Source organism: Schistocerca gregaria, chromosome X, assembly GCF_023897955.1.
Source record: "Schistocerca gregaria isolate iqSchGreg1 chromosome X, iqSchGreg1.2, whole genome shotgun sequence".
NCBI lineage: Eukaryota > Metazoa > Arthropoda > Insecta > Orthoptera > Acrididae > Schistocerca > Schistocerca gregaria.
Window position 1 is genome coordinate 132,623,005 of NC_064931.1, and position 17,764 is coordinate 132,640,768.

General features: G+C 43.2%; 1 protein-coding gene and 1 non-coding gene across 2 annotated transcripts in view; one reads left to right on the forward strand and one right to left on the reverse strand.

Annotated features, from left to right (window-relative positions):
- The window catches only part of LOC126299606 (calcium/calmodulin-dependent protein kinase type 1-like), a 1,453,155-nt gene that overhangs the window by 402,574 nt on the left and 1,032,817 nt on the right, over positions 1-17,764 (reverse strand). The window lies entirely within an intron of this gene.
- Trnat-ugu (transfer RNA threonine (anticodon UGU)) lies at positions 6,953-7,027 on the forward strand. Its single transcript has one exon. It is a non-coding gene; the product is annotated as a tRNA-Thr (tRNA).

Genomic DNA, 17,764 nt, shown 5'->3' on the forward strand with positions numbered 1-17,764 from the left:
AGTGTGGCTTCCCAAACGCCTGCGGCGAACGGTGGCTAGCCGAGATGAGTGATCTCCCTTACCGTGCTTATAGTACCACTAGGTACGCTACGGGAAAACTACACTGAAGCGGTAAAGAAACTGGTACAGGCAAGCGTATTCAAATACAGAGATGTGTACACAGGCAGAATACGGCGCTACGGTAGGCAACGCCTAATAAGACGACATGTGTCTGGCGCAGTTGTTAGCTAGGTTACTGCTTCTACAATGGCACGTTGTCAAGATTTAAGTGAGTTTGAACGTGGTGTTATAGCCAGCGCACGAGCGATGGGACACAGCATTTTCCAGGTAGCGATGAAGTGGGGATTTTCCCGTACGACCGTTTCACGAGAGGACTGTGAATATCAGGAATCCGGTAAAAACATCAAACCTCCGACGTCGCTGCGGTCGGAAAAAGATCCTGCAAGAACGGAACCAACGACAACTCTAGAGAATCGTTCAACGTGACAGAAGTGCAACACCTCCGCAAATTGCTGCAGATTTCAATGCTGTGCCATCAAAAAGGGTCAGCTTGCGAACCATTCAACGAAACATAATGGATACGGGCTTTCGGAACCGAAGGCCCACTCGTATGTCCTTGATGACTGCACGACACAAAGCTTTACGCCTCGTCGGGGCCCGTCGACATCGACATTGGACTGTTGATGACTCAAAACATGTTACCTGGTCGGAAGAGTCTCGTTTCAAATTGTGTCGAGCGGATGGACGTGTACGGGTATGGAGACAAGCTCAGGAATCTATGGACGCTGTTCAAGCTGGTGGAGGCTCTGTAATGGTGTGGGGCGTGTGCAATTGGAGTGATATGGGACCCCTGATACGCCTAGATATGTCTCTGACAGGTGACACGGTCATAAGCATCCTGTCTGATCACCTGCATCCATCCATTTAGATTGTGAATTCCGACGGACTTGGGCAATTCTAGCAGGACAATGCGACATCCAGAATTGATACAGAGTGCCCCCAGGAACACTCTTCTGAGTTTAAACACTTCCGCTGGCTATCAAACTCCCCAGACATGAACATTATTGATCATATCTGGGATGCCTACAACGTACTGTTCAGAAGAGATCTCCATCCTCTCTTACTCTAGCAGATTCATAACAGCCCTTCAAGATTCATGGTGTCAGTTCCTTCCAGCACTACTGCAGACATTATTCGAGTCCATGCCACGTCGTGTTGCGGAACTTCCGCGTGCTCGCGGGGCCCTACACGATATTAGGCAAGTGTACCAGTTTCTTTCGCTCTTCAGTGTATTAGGCCTACAGCAAAAAATGAACTGAACCTTTTTGTAGGAAATTTACTGTAGTTAAATTCTGTAGTGGTATACATTTTCACTGTAGGCCACGGCTTCCGAGTTATTCAAGAAAAACGCCTTTGAAGGTCACTTTTGTATGTTTTTCATGAATTATTCGAAAACCATGGCCTCTAGCGAGAACGAATCCCAATACAAAATTTAACTACATTAAATTTCCCACAATCTTTTTTCTGAAGTACTAACAGTGTGGGTGCATTTTATACAATATATTTCGGCCCTTGACTTTCGCCTAAAAATAGTTTTTGGTCCTATTACATGGTGTTTCAAAAAGTTTCATCCGATTCCACGAGGCTGCATCTTCTACATGAATCAAGATAGAAACTTGGGGTGAATTTCAAATAACGCATCGAAACTAAGAGTGTACATTGTCGGCAGCAATAAGTGCTGTTACTTGGGGTTCCCGCTAGGAGTCTCTGAAGCAACTAGCTCTCCAGCCCATCACCCAAAGTTCGTCGAGTGGAGATGGGCGTAACACAGCAACAAAAGGCGTTTTGCGTTCCCATTTCAGCAGCTGTAATCCAGTTGCAACAGTGCTGCCCGAGTTCTTAAAATTGAGCTCCCTCAGTGATGGATCGGGCGTAACGGGTGCACGGATCTCGTATTGGCCCACGGACCACCAAGGTTGCCTCATTTCACGGCATGTCTTTATCTTTTCTCCTATTTTAAGCTTCTGTACTTCTATCGATAAAAAACGGAACCGTTTTAGGATCACTTTGTTGCCCGTCTGTCTGATTATCCAACTGCTGGTAACCCTTTTCTTTCCAGGAACTGGTAGAAGTACCAAGTTGAAATTGATGTCATACAAAGCTCTATGGTCCCTTACTGACGTAAAAAAATTCTAGCTTCTAAGTCAATGCAATGAAAAGATTGCAATTTTCAGAACAGGTGACATAAATGACTAATCTGACTCATCAAAACCTGTAGGGTACTTCCTGTTGACCGAGAATCATGAATTTTGGTAAGAAGCAGGGCTTCACAGTGCAGGTAAATAAAAAAGTCCGAAACTTGTTATTCTGTTATCATATCACACGAAAAAAAATATTTTTTGTCACTCGTTATCGACTGTCTGCCTGTCCATCTGTTAAGACCCCTTTTCACAGGATTTACGGTAGGAAATCAGAAATAACACAAAAAATTGAACTTGTAACTTATAATTAAAACATTCTCGGAAGTCAATTAATCCCTAGGACCGATATCTTGTTAGTAACTATACCGATAACAGGTAAAAATCGGCGAGATTCTCGATTCTCGGGATGTATGAACTATTCTATAAACATTATTAAGCTTTGCGGAAACTCCAGAGAACGTGTCTAATTCACACTTGGCTCTTTTTTTATAGGACTTCTGAGAGTTTCTGTCTGTGTTCACTCTTCCAACAGTTTTGCATGAACCTCGACGCAGCGTAGTAACAGCAGTAAACGCAGGACTCCAGACATGTAAAGGTGTGAGGCGAGTTTGCCTGTGGTCTCTATGTTTGCTGTGTTTCCACTGGAGGTCAGATTCAACATTTTTGAAAGGTAAATCAAAACTTCGTTCGTAGACGTAACTGTAAAAAGTACCATACAATTTTATAGGCATGCTTACCTTGTAAAACTAGATGGTTCTCTTCGAAATAATGTCCGCCCCCGGTAGCCGACAGGTCAGCGCGACAGCATGCCAATCCGAAGGGCCCGGGTTCGATTCCCGGCTGGGTAGGAGATTTTCTCCGCTCAGGGACCGGGTGTTGTGTTGTCCTAATCATGATCATTTCATCCCAATCGACGCGCAAGTCGCCGAAGTGGCGTCAAATCGAAAGACTTGCACCCGGCGAACGGCCTACCCGACGGGAGGCCCTAGTCACGTGACATTTACATTTATTCCAAATAATATTAATGTACAATGAAAACCACCACAGCTGTACTGATTCACGTTTATTATGACGTGACCGATTTCGTCCCTTACAACTTCATCAGGTTTCTGGGTTGTGTCAATATCGCGTCTTACGTGACGTTAGAGCAAAATCTGAAAATTGCAAGTTGACTAGCCGGCCGGAGTGGCCGATAAGTTCTAGGCGCTTCAGTGTGGAACCGCGCGACCGCTACGGTCGCAGGTTCGAATCCTGCCTCACGCATGGATGTGTGTGGTGTCCTTAGGTTAGTTAGGTTTAAGTAGTTCTAAGTTCTAGGGGAGTGATGACCTCAGATGTTACGTCCCATAGTGCTCAGAGCCATTTGAACAATTTTTTTTGTACTGCCACAACACGGCATCCTGGTGATGTTCTAGCGAACGAAACCTGTTGTGACACAATAAATATGAGTTATCAATCATTAATATTGGAATAAATCAGCTGTGGAGCTCAAAACGATGAAGATTGTCTTTTGAAAATATCATTTATGAAGAAGCTACTTTCCATATCTTTAACCGAGAGTGAAATTCATGGCAGAGGGTACTTTCAATAATACCTGCTACTAATGAAGGAAGGAGACTTCAGCCTTTACTCATCTTTCGTAGGATTGCAGTACCTACTTGGATGAAACAAATGCTGCTACAGTACGGCGCGCTTCTAAAGCATTCTCGAGAAATCAAATTTCAAAGTTTTATGAGCCTGGTGAATAACATACGAAACCACTGCCTATCGAGAAACTTCGTTACCGCAAACGGCGAAGGTCGTGGTTGCGGTTGCGCTGACAATGCTTCCCGACAGCTGGCGCTCGCGCAGGATATGAAAGGCCCATAAAATTTTGAACCTTGATTTCTAGTAAATGTTTCAGGAGCGAATCGTGCTAGAACAGCCTTTATTACATCTAAGCAGGTGTTATAATCGTATGAAAGATGAGCAACGACATTCACCGGGTGGGGGTATGCTTTCCTTATTTGTGATCTCGCGCAATTTGCGGATGGAGCGTTGTTGGAGTGACTTTTTACATACTGCTTTACAGTTGCTAAGTAAGTATGGGAATTGGATATATGTCCTAATATCCTTCTCTCCCCCTCCCTCCGTCCATCAGCTCCTTCCCCCTCTCTTTCCATCTTCTACTCCCACTTCTCTGTCCGCCTCTTCTTCTTGCCTCTCTCTGACCTTGACCCTTGTTTATTATTATTGCAATTCAGATTCCCTATTAGTATTTTAACCGTAGCTGATAAGCCACAAATACAACTTTCCTGTTTTCTGCGAAAACCGAAAGCTAGGAAGAAAACAAAAGAGCACGTTGTTTTGTTTTTGTTGAAAGGTATATATATTGAAAAATAATATTTAAGAAACAATTTTTCAAAACGCATGATGTCCATTGTTGGACAAAATTGAGTTTAATATGAAATAATTTATTTCCTGACTCAAACTACACATACCTGCAGTCAGATCCTATCAAGATGTATTTTAGACCCTTCAGATGGTTCAAATGGCTCTAAGCACTATGGGACTTAACATTTGAGGTCATCAGTCCCCTAGACTTAGAACTACTTAAACCTAACTAACCTAAGGACATCACACACATCCATGCCCGAGGCAGGATTCGAACCTGCGACCGTAGCAACAGCGCGGTTCCGGACTGAAGTTAGAGCCTTCAAAAAGATCTTTGGAAAGCAGCAAATCCAACAAATAACATTTTGTCCTCTAGTACAAATGAATCAAACTACATGAAGCCTATCAATTTAATCAATTTATTTAATTTTGTTTTATTAAGTGATCTTGACTACTAAGTAAGACCGGTAGGCTGAAGTGAAACCGTTTACCTGACCAACCAATAGGTACTAATAAAAAAAGCAAAATAATAATAAGTATTACCTTGTAATCAGAAAATTTTTATCAACAAAATGAGCTAACCGTTTCGCGCAAAATTCGAAAAAATTGATAAAACACTTTTTTCGTTAAAAGTTTTTCGTTTTTCCTGAAAATTTTACTTTCTTTGACATAAGGCGTTTTGAGAAATTGCTCCCCGTATATGGTAGCAGCAATATGCCTAATCTTTTTAGATGTCATGCTATCGTGGTTAAAACCGTATGCGTAGGAAAAACTGTACCTTTCCACCGCATGCCATAGGCAACAGTTCCCTTCTCGCTGCCAGTTTCAACAGAAAACCTGCACATTATTGTTTGAAAAAACGTATAGCCTATGTCCATCCGAACTTTCGAGAAATGTGTAAATATTTGAAGGAAATTGGTTATGACATTTTCTAGACTTGTGGTAAAAGCTTTTCCCCTTTATATATCACACGCATTCTTACATGCTAAAAATGTATATTTATGTTCATTCGAATGTTCATTAGAGCATCGTGTAAAAATTTGACTTTCATTTGCCAAGCATTGTCGATATTTTTGTTAAGTACGTTAAACAATGACTTGTCATTATACAGGGTTAGTCACTAACTATTGCCACCTAGAATAACTCCGAAAGTATGATAAGGGCTGAAAAGTTTGTGGGACAAATGTTGCATGGGACAATGGGGGCAAAAATATGACGTTAGTTTTTTGTTGCTAGGTGGGGTCTCATACACAAGTGACTTTAGATATCCCCATAGCAAGTAATCAAGGGGTTCAGGTGAGGTGACCTCGCAGACCATGGAATAGGACCTCCCCTTCCAGTACAGAGACCAGGAAATATTTGCTAGTTATAAGGTTCGTCGTCCTCGTTTCTTAGCAGGAAATAATGATTGTACATGTTAGTTGTAAATAATCTGGAAAACAATAATGCTACACAGAGCGATAGACAAGTTTACTTCCGTATCTCATTAACCTGGCTTCTCCGAATCCATGTTCCCTCAAATTGTTCAATTTATGGAAACACCCTGTATTGTATATGAAGATGGTAATTAAATCAAGAACCTTTTTTTGTCGGGCTGGACACTTTCTTTGCGATGACCTTTATAAAATAAAATATTTCTGGGGAACGTAAATAAGTGGACGTTTTTTACTTAATAGTGAAAAAATATCCCGCTTCTGTCGCTACAAAACAAAAACGGATCACGTTCCTCTTCTTGGGCACGTACCTCGCTAATCCCGTTATAACTCGCGTTGGTGTCGGGTACGTCTTCACGTGTGGTGGTGGATCCTCTCCACTGTCCTGGTCCTTTCTTGTTCTGATACTTATAGGTAATAATTACATTCTCCTATCCGGGACAGCGCAACTGGGTGGGGGATCAAGCAAGGCACTCCCTAAAAAATTAGCGGAATACCTAAGCTGTCGACAGGCGCTGATATATATCAACAGGGACAGTTGAAAATGTATGCCCCGACCGGGACTCGAACCTGGGATCGCCTACTTACATGGCAGACGCTCTATCCATCTGAGCCACCGAGGGCACAGAGAATGGTACGATTGCAGGGATTTATCCCTTTTACGCTCCCCATTACATCTACATCCATACTCCGCAAGCCACCTGACGGTGTGTGGCGGAGTAATGCATGTGCATCCAGCAGAGAAGGAGGAGGTCAATGGCCGGTTAGCCTTAACTATAAGAAGATGGTATCTGTTCTTTCGGGACTCGGTAAGATTGTCTGCCGCGAGTAATGAGTGTAATGGGCAGGGGCTCTGCGAATGTAGTGTGTGGACATTAAGTTTGGAATGTGGGTCTCACGGGGAGCGTGCAAGGGATAAGTCTCTTCAGTCGCACTATCCTCTGTGCCCTCGGTGGCTCAGATGGATAGAGCGTCTGCCATGTAAGCAGGAGATCCCGGGTTCGAGTCCCGGTCGGGGTACACATTTTCAACTGTCCCTGTTGTTGTATTTAAACACCTGTCGACAACTTAGGGTCTTGATTTAACTATCATTTCACCCTGTATTGTAGTCCAACACGTCTGTAAATTATTCCATACGTCATGACCATTAGATGACCTCAGTTTTCTGACTTTTCTCAAGTTCATCCCATAAGACCAATAGGATTTAAGTCAGGTGCATGACTTGGCCAAATCATATTCTTCCAGTTCCCCGCATTTCTCTTCCCTATTGACACATCCTCTGAAGAATTTAGAAGCGTGTTTACGATTAATGTCCTCCTGCAGCACAAACCCACGACCTGCAACAGTCTTGTGAGGTGGAACGGCATCCTTGATCGGTATCCTGTGATATCCTTCTTTCTTTAATGCTCCATTAATTCTCAATAGATCACCTTGTTTATCATCTCCAAAACATCCTCACACAACTATTGACCCCCCTCCCCCCACCATCACGCTTCACCGTTGGCGTCACACCCTGACTCTTCATACGTTCTCCATGAAGTTGACGAACAAACATTCGACGATCGCTACCAACTACTTAAAACTTAGATTCGTCCGTGAGTAGCACCTCGGGCCATTGCTGACACCTTGTACCATTGCTGTACGCTCTAGCTTTTATGTTACTGAGCCCATTGCAATCTTTTCATACTATTTTGTTTGCTTAATAAAGGTGTTCTGGCCTCTACGCGCACCTTTAAATCTTGGTCACGAAGACGGCGCTGCTCTGTTGAGGCATGCATCGCAGCAGCTCGTATACTGTTCGCTTTCCCGCAAATTTCAGGTGCAATATTGGTCCTCTGATATTTATTCTGTAAAGATACGAACTGATCTTCACTGTGTGATGTTTCTCGGAGACTTCCAGATCACGAAACACTTGCCTTGACACCAGTTTGCTTGAACCTCTGCAATGTAGACACCACTGTAGACTGGGATATGTCAACTTCTGTTGCTACTGTCCTACCAGAGTAGCCTTTATGATGCAGAGCTACAATTACAGCACTTTTTTCAAATGGTTCAAATGGCTCTGAGCACTATAGGACTCAACATCTTAGGTCATAAGTCCCCTAGAACTTAGAACTACTTAAACGTAACTAACCTAAGGACATCACACACACCCATGCCCGATGCAGGATTCGAACCTGCGACCGTAGCAGTCCCGCAGTTCCGGACTGCAGCGCCAGAACCGCACGGCCACCGCGGACGACACACTTTTTTTTATTTTTATTTTTTCAACTCCACTCTCTCTCTTCTGTCCCGTTAGGAGGTAATGAGGTCGGTACACGCACTGCTAGATGCACACAATATACTGTAAACTAATGCGCACTCGTTGCTACACAGACAACTGATGAAATGAGGACTATTCGTATGGAATCGTCTCGAGTAAACCTACTTTAGTGCTCTTCAACCTACTCATTAACGCCCCTCTGTACGAACAAGCAGAAAAAATACAAAACAGGGGCACTTACTCTTTAGATGTTTATTTTATTATCAGAACGGGGACATGACAGAATATTCAAATCGAAATCCTTGTTTTAACCACAAATCCATAGTTGTGATAGGTGATCGGTATCTTGTCCGAAGCTCGTGGTCGTGCGGTAGCGTTGTCGCTTCCCACGCCCGGGTTCCCGGGTTCGATTCCCGGCGGGGTCAGGGATTTTCTCTGCCTCGTGATGACTGGGTGTTGTGTGATGTCCTTAGCTTAGTTAGGTTTAAGTAGTTCTAAGTTCTAGGGGACTGATGACCATAGATGTTAAGTCCCACAGTGTCTAGAGCAATTTTGATCGATATCTTCTGACTGGTAGTAACGCAGAGTAAGTAAAATCTCGTTATTTACTATCCTTTCTGGTGTTGCAGCTTTAATGAAGAGCGGTGTACACTCAACCTAGAGAAAATAGCTATATTTAGATGCATAATGTTCCTCGCGGATCGTAACAGCTATCTGCCAAACTGCCTTACAAGCAGCCTGACGCTTCACTCGGCTTTGGATGTCTTTCCTAATTGCCACGCTGTGGTGAAAGCAGGCGTCACAGTGTTGCAATATGCAAGTGATTTAAGCAGCACCACAGAAATGTCGCTGTCACAGCTGATAAAGGACTCTCTCGACACAGTCAAGAGCACACGAACAAAACAACTGAAATCTATGTGCCATTCTTCGGCAAAGTATGTCATCGTCTCGGGTCGCGCTACGGTGGAGGAGAAGGCTAAATGGGCAAGTCATAACATAACCTTTTTAAATGGCGGCGTCACCGCAAGTGTGACGACATTACACGAATGTTGCTTCTTATGAGGCTTCTAAAGATAAGGCAGACGGCTACATTCGCTGTCATGCCACAGACTTCATGAAACGTCCTTCCATATACAGCAGTTCTTGAGTTTATGCTTATACATGATTTCGTCCCGGCTCCAAGACGTATTTCGCGCGTTGGGGTCCACTCCTTATAAAACCCGTAGGTTACACTAACTCTGATTTCCATCACAAAAATGCTGCTTTGGGTCTACATCTACATATATACTCCGCTGGCCACCAAGCAGTGTGTGGCGGAGGGCACAATTCGCGCCAAAGTCATATACCCCCCCCCCCCCCCCCCACACACACACACACCACCCCTCTGTTCCACTCGCGGATCGCGCGAGGGAAAACGACTGTCTGAACGCCTCAGTACGAGCTCTTATTTCCCTTACCTTTGAATGACGATCATTAGGCGATTTGAATGTCGGTGGTAATAATATATGCTCTACATCCTCGGTGAAGATTGGATTTCGGAATTTAGTGAGCAGCCCCTTCTGTTTAGCGCGTCGTCTATCTGCAAGTGTGTCCCACTTCAAACTTCCAATGAGATTTGTAACGCTCTCGCGATGGCTAAATGTACCAGTCACGAATCTTGCCGCCTTTCTTTGGACATTGTGAATCCCTTGAATCAACTGGTAAGGGTCCCATCCAGACGAACAATACTCTAAGACTGGACGAACTAACGTATTGTAAGCTATTTCCTTTGTCGAAGGACTGCATCGCTTCAGGATTCTACCAATAAAGCGCCTTACCCGTTACTTGTGTAATCTGATCATTTCATTTGAGATCATTTCGAATAGTCACACCCAGACACTTGACTGATGTTTCCGCTTACAAAGGCTGATCATTTATTTCGTACACATACATTAATGGGGATTTTCGCCTTGTTATATGCAGTAGGTTACACTTACTAATATTGAGAGATAACGACCAGTCATTACACCACGCATTTATTTTCTGCAAATCCTCATTGACTTGTGGTTACCGATATGAAAGTAGCTAGGATGATTGCAGGTACTAGTAGATGGGAACAATAGCAGGAGGTTGTCCACAATGAGGAAATCAAAGAAAAACTGGGAATGAACTCTATAGATGTAGCAGTCAGGGCGAACAGGCTTAGATGGTGGGGTCATGTTACACGCTTGGGAGAAGCAAGGTTACCCAAGAGACTCATGGGTTCAGCAGTAGAGGGTAGGAAGAGTCGGGGCAGACCAAGGAGAAGGTACCTGGATTCGGTTAAGAATGATTTTGAAGTAATAGGTTTAACATCAGAAGAGGCACCAATGTTAGCACTGAATAGGGGAACATGGAGGAATTTTATAAGGGGGCTATGCTCCAGACTGAAAGCTGAAAGGCATAATCAGTCTCAAATGGTGATGATGATGATGACTCATTGATTTGTTCAAAACTTTCGTGTGATACTACTTTCCTGTAGACTACAGCATCATCGGCAAACAGTCTAAGGCCGCTGTCAATACCATCAACCAGATCGTTTATGTAAATCGTAAAAAGCAGAGGGACCTATTACGTTGCCCTGGGGCATAGCTGAAGTTACTCTTATTTCTGTGGACGTTACCCCGTTCAGGACGATATACTGCTCCCTGTCTGTTAGAAAACTTTTTATCCAACCGTATATGTCATTGGATAGACCGTAAGCGCGCACTTTTTGTAGCAAGCGACGGTGCGGAACTGAGTCGACAAGGATGGAACGTAGCGTTGCCCAGTCATAAGGATATGACAGATATTTAAGAAAAAAGAGACAATTAATAGGCAAATTGTCGACAAAATTTTGATTTGTGATATTTTGTTTCTGGATATATTATTGACTGCGTCAAATTGTGCTCTTATACAGCATGCTTTGTATTACTGGGAATTATGGTGCCTGTAGTTATTGTTTTCTGTTGTCTTTAAAATAGTCTTTTTTGTTTCCTTTGTTAATGTTCATATCTAGGAAATTAATACTACACACAAGATGGTGCAAGCTAAAATAAATTAATCCTTGTGGACACTGATCAATAATATTTATTAACATAATCTCACTGGTACACTCAGCAAAAAATTGTTTCCTACTTCACAGGAACGTGTGATTTAAATGTATATAAATAACCGTTAAGTACCTGAGACGGCAGCATGCTACCGGAACGAGACGTCGCAATAAATATTGAAATGAAAACATGTCTGAAGCTGAAAATTTCGTAATACAGTTGCATGTCCCAAACAGTTCCATGCAACATGGACAAATTTAAATGGTTGATATGGCTCTGAGCACAATGGGACTCAACTTCTGAGGTCATTAGTCCCCTAGAACTTAGAACTACTTAAACCTAACTAACCTAAGGACATCACACACATCCATGCCCGAGGCAGGATTCGAACCTGCGAACATAGCGTTCGCGCGGTTCCAGACTGTAGCGCCTAGAACCACCTGGCCACTCCAGCCGGAAATTTGAATGGTGTAAATGTTTTAAATATCTGCTAATGATTGAGAATACCCATTTCCGTTCGTTGAAGTACACACGGAAAATAATGATCTGTGTTTGGGTAATGAATCGCAGTTCTGCCTTTCAAAAGACATCTACAGGAAACGTGCCGAACAATGCTGTATTTCAAAATTCTTAAGGCTTTCGTGGCCACTTGTTGACAAAGTGCCTGTTCGCTTCTGGCTCGGGTTCTTCAGCCGACGTTAGTTTAATGAGGTTTCTGACATTTCGCCAGCACGAGTGGCTGGCATTGTCAAAGCTTCACCCTCCATTGTCGGTGGTGGACTGGCATCGAGTTTTCGGCCGCAAATTGTATGTATCTGGCGCGCTAACGTCCGAGGGCTTTTCCGTGGTCATTGCCGCTGCGGCTCTTGCCTTGCTGCTTTGAAAGGTCGTTCGCTGCAGCACGGGTATTCAGGACCCGTTCATCTTACGGCTTTCTTCATTCTTGAAGGCACTGTCATGTTTGTGTATTTTTGTAGCTTCCCTGAACAAACGGAAGTGATAGCTCTTCTCTACAGCGAGAACTTCCTTGTCGGCAATTTTTACTATGTAGTCGGTCTCTCACAACACGGACGAATTCTCCACCTGCCCCAACCTACAATGCCATTTATATGCGGTGACCCTAGTGTTTATTGATGTATTTTCCTCATTTTTTTAATTCTACACGTCCAATTTTTATCCATCAAGGCGGTTTACGAAACTGCTCATTTATTTTGGGAAACAGAGAACTGCTTACAAAGGCGAAAAAAGTGAAGAAAAGCAGAAAGTTGACTTCCAAACGCACATACATTGACGAGAAAAACATTGCAACATCAAGGAGGAGTTGTGTGATAAAAACAAAGTTGTATTGTATTGTATGTTAACCGGGGACATAGAAACGAGGGAGAGGCTCCGTCCACGCCGCAGCCGCAGTGGTCCACAACCTCACGACGACTACCGCAGTCCACTTCAACCCTCCGCCGCCCCACACCGAACCCAGGCTTATTGTGCGGTTCGGCCCCCGGTGGACCCCCCAGGGATCGTCTCACACCAGACGAGTGTAACACCTATGTTTGCGAGGTAGAGTAATGGTGGTGTACGCGTACGTGGAGAACTTGTTTGCGCAGCAATCGCCGACATACTGTAACTGAGGCAGAATAAGGGGAACCAGCCCGCATTCGCCGAGGCAGATGGAAAACCGCCTAAAAACCATCCACAGACTGGCCGGTTCACCAGACCCCGACACAAATCCGCCGGGCAGATTCGTAGCGGGGACCAGACGCTCCTTCCCGCCCGGAAAGCCGTGCGTTAGACCACAAGGCCAACCGGGCGGGCAAACCAAAGTTAGTAGACGTGCTTCTACATCCGAAAGAATATCTATTCAGATTTCGTGCCAGTCGTATAAGAGTGACGGTAGTAGCGGCACTATGAGGATGAGAATCAGGTTTGTTTCAGATACACGCTGTAACGGTCGTGAGCTTTAGTTACCTTTGAGACTGGACGTGCAGAGGGCTACGAGAAGCAGGATATTTTTTCTGCGATATTGCAGAAAGACTTTGCAGGAATGTTGCCAATGTACATGTTTGGTATCTAGGTGTGACCAAAATGAACAGTAGCAAGAACACCGGGCTTGGGAGTGCCACTTGTCATTACCGAGGAGGAAGACTATTGTCTTCGGGGTATTGCTTTGGCACATCGTACTGCATCTGCTGCAGTATTGTGAATAGCAGTTGGCACCACAATGTCGCAGCGTATTGTAACAAATCGGTTACTTCAAGGACAGCTTCGAGCCAAACGGCCTGTAACGTGAATTCCACCGAACCCAAACCATCGCCATTTGCGACTTGAGTGGTGTCAAGCGAGAGCTCATTGGACGGCAGGGTGGGGGTTTGTTCTGCTATCTGCTGATAGTTGGTTTGGCTTCGGTGCCAATGATGGCCGTGCGTTGGTTAGGAGGAACTGTCTGCATGCCAGGCACATTGGACATACAATCGGAGTTATGGTCTGGGGTGTGATTTCGTATGACAGCAAGATCATTATCGTGGCTATCCCACCCACACTGACTGTTAATTTGTGGGTCAATTCGGTGCTCGACCTGTTGTTCTGCCATTTATGAGCATAATTCCTGGGGGTGTTTTCCAACAGGATAACGCTTGACCACATACTGCTGTTGTAACACAACGTGCTCTACAGATTGTCGAATTGTTGCCTTGGCCTGCTCGATCACCAGATTAGTCTCCAATCGAACACATATGGGACACCATCAGATGACACCTCCAGCATCATCCGAAAACAGATTTAACCGCCCCTGTATTGACCGACCAACTGCAACAAGCATGGAACACCAGCCCACAAGCTGACATCCGGTACCTGTACAAAACAATACATGCACATTTGCAATGGATTAACCTCTGGTCTTGCAATGAAATGAATAAAATGGAAACGAAGTCCCATGCTTCTTTACAGAGCGGGAGGCCCGCCTCCTAGTGGAAGTGGTTTGCCGTTGCCTTCCTCCGGCCGTAATGTGGATGAATGATGATGATGATGAAGACGACACAACAACACCCAGTCATCTCGAGGCAGGGAAAATCCCTGTCCCCGCCGGGAATCGAACCCGGGACCCCGTGCTCGGGAAGCGAGAACGCTACCGCGAGACCACGAGCAGCGGACTGATCTTGCAATATTAGTTAAATATGTTGCCTAAACAAATGTAATCCCGAAATTACATTACTCTGCAACTGTAATTTTTTGATCTAGCGATTTTTTCTGTCCGTGTACTGTAGTACACAAAAATTAACAGAAGAAACGCGTAAATCTGTACTAATTATTGAAAAGGGTATCATTTACGCCAAGAGAGTGAAACAATGATTTCTTGTTTATTTAAAAATTCGTAGGGTTACGAGCGTCCAGTACACACTGGACCCGGGTTCCCGGGTTCGATTCCCGGCGGGGTCAGGGATTTTCTCAGCCTCGTGTTGACTGGGTGTTGTATGATGTCCTTAGGTTAGTTAGGTTTAAGTAGTTCTAAGTTCTAGGGGACTGATGACCATAGACGTTAAGTCCTATAGTGCTCAGAGCCATTTGAACCATTTTTACACACTGGAATACAGAATAAGTGGCAAATGTAAGAGAGATATTCAGACGTATATGTATAGTTCCGTTATGTGAAGTGAACTCCAGAATATTTCAGTTCGAGAGCACCTAAGACATAGTTATTTTTAAAAACTGCTTATCACATACGCATTCGGTGAGGTGTCGTTTTGAGCTCTTACGATACATATACTGTATGTATAGGAGGAAATTGAGAACAAAAGTAATGTTCCAGAACAGGAAATTAAAAGGAGGATGTTGATATCGAAAAGAAACAGTGCGCAGGAAGTTGTTATTTGTGAGCAGACGGAAAACACAAATTAAAAGCCCACATGCATACTGTTTCTCAGCTGAACGGCGTTTCGTCTCTTCTGCTGAAAAAGTAAATACACTGGGCTCTACACAAAAATAATTAAACAGTCGTAAACTTCCCGTTGTACACAATACACAAAAGTTTTTGTATATCGCGTTTGTTTATTTTATCGGACAGCAGAAAGGCAAATATTCACGATTAAATTCTCCCACATCAAAATAATTAATGGAAAAATACAACGAAGAATCTAAATGAAATTTCGTAAATGATGTTCACTCGTGGGTTGAACTTAATGTACCAGATTATAATGTGCTTAGTCATCAACAGGTTTCATCACCATCTTGACAATTTGAGATCAAACATAGTCGCTTCATCAATTAGATATAACCGATTCGTCAAAAAATGATGACCATCATTTGGTTGTCTTCAACAGACTGAGAATTATTTTTTGTCTACACTTCTTTCTTTGAAAATATTTACCATAACAATAAAACTTTTACTGATTACACCATCAGTTCCGGTACTGAATGCTCATGTCTCATTTTCCTGACTCTGCTTTTAACAGTTTCCGGAAAGTTTTAACGCAGCTCATTTCGTTGTATGGGGGGCGGTAAAAACGAGTTCGTAGCACTATGACAACACGATACTGCTGCTACAGTCGTTCTACAACGAGAAGGCCATCAATCTCATTTTTCTAGCTCGGTCATATAAAAGTTGTGTTTCTCTAACCGCGGTGACATTCTGACTAATCTCCGTGAATGTCGTAAAAAGTGGTGCAGCACTAAAATGTCTTACGTACATTTTAGTAAACAAATCGTATGCACGTAGACCACTGAAACTTAAGTTTCTAGTTCCAGAAGTGTTAATACATCAAGTCATACATCTCGAAAATAAACTCAGTCGTTCTATAAACCGACACCTGACACATGATGTACAGCCAGCTTACAGGTAAAATACAGCTAGAAACAGACACGCGAATGCGACATGTTCACAGCTTATCTTCGCAGGGGGGAAAAACTGCCCATCATTAGGTTGATCACAAAGCAGGTGGAATACACATTAATTTATTCTGGTGTGCATGGCGTGCCCACAGATACGCCTACCTCCCAACTCGTTGTTATTGCTCTCTGACGAGATTATTTATGCATTTGTTTGCGTTACGCTGTTATTTTAATGTAAAAGCGTTTCAGTTAATACCATGTTTCTGACAGACGACAGTGCCGTAGATGCTACACATTGTAATTAGCTTATGATTAAGATCACGGAGGATATTATTGTTCGAATGACTTATCACTTTAAAAATGATGTTGAATTCTTCGAGCGTTCCCAACAGCACTGAGTTTTTCACATACATTAAGTACTAGGAAATGGAAGGATAACCTAAGGGAAATAAATATTTACATGCCAAGAGAAAGAAAGTATAACAGCGATTCGAGGCGTGAGACTGCTGCGGTCGCAGGTTCGAATCCTGCCTCGGGCATGGATGTGTGTGATGTCCTTAGGTTAGTTAGGTTTAATTAGTTCTAAGTTCTAGGGGACTGATGACCACAGCAGTTTAGTCCCATAGTGCTCAGAGCCATTTTTTTGATTCGAGGCGTAACACGTTGTGGCATAAATTCGAATATATTTTAGTGTAGTGAGGCCCAGTCTGCAGCAGAAACACTAATTTTAACAAATAATAGCCAAAATGGTTACAGAATTTAATTGATAGAAGAAGAAAATATAAAATGCAGCAAATGAAACAGCAAAAGTGAATACGTATGTCTAAAAGAGGAGACTGACAAACTGCAAAATGGCTATAGAAGCATGTATGAGTATGAGCATGATACACAGCCCCTATAGCCAAATTAAGAAGGAATTTGGAGAAAAGTGAAGCACTTATGTGGATATTAAGCGCTCATATGAAAAGCCAGTACTAAGCAAATAAGGGATCGATGGAAGAAATGCACGTAAAGAAGCACTACACCAAGGAAATGATTTTTAAAACAACGTTATGGTAAGAGAAGAGTGAGCAGATGAAGATGGGATGGGATATACGATACTGCGAAGAGGACTTGACACGGCACTGAAAAACCTAAGTGGAAGCAAGACACTGAGTAGACACCGTTCTTTTAGAATTATTGAGATCGCTGGAAAAGTCAGCCACGACAAAACTACCCCACCTGGCATGCAACAGTAGAAAAATAGTGAGGTATGAATTCGGTTATTCTTTGAATGTTAGGATTTTTGTGTGTGAGTACACGTGCGTCCATGTTGCGTTCCTTAGTTAACGTAATCTTCGCTGAATAATGATGATTAATACAATGGCAGTTTCCTCTTACGGATCTATAGTGTTACGATTTTATACGTGTTAAATGTTGCTGAAGTTTACAAGTACGTTATATTTTGTGAATAAATGTCGATTAGGAATCAACTTACTTCGTTAAACTTTTCCGCAATGTGCATGCAACCAAGTCATTCCATCTCCTGTGGTGATTAACCTCATTTATCCTGTGTGAGGAAGATACTAGGAAACATTTTGTGAAGTTCAGTCCGCGATCGGTCGATCTGCAGTGCAGTGGTTA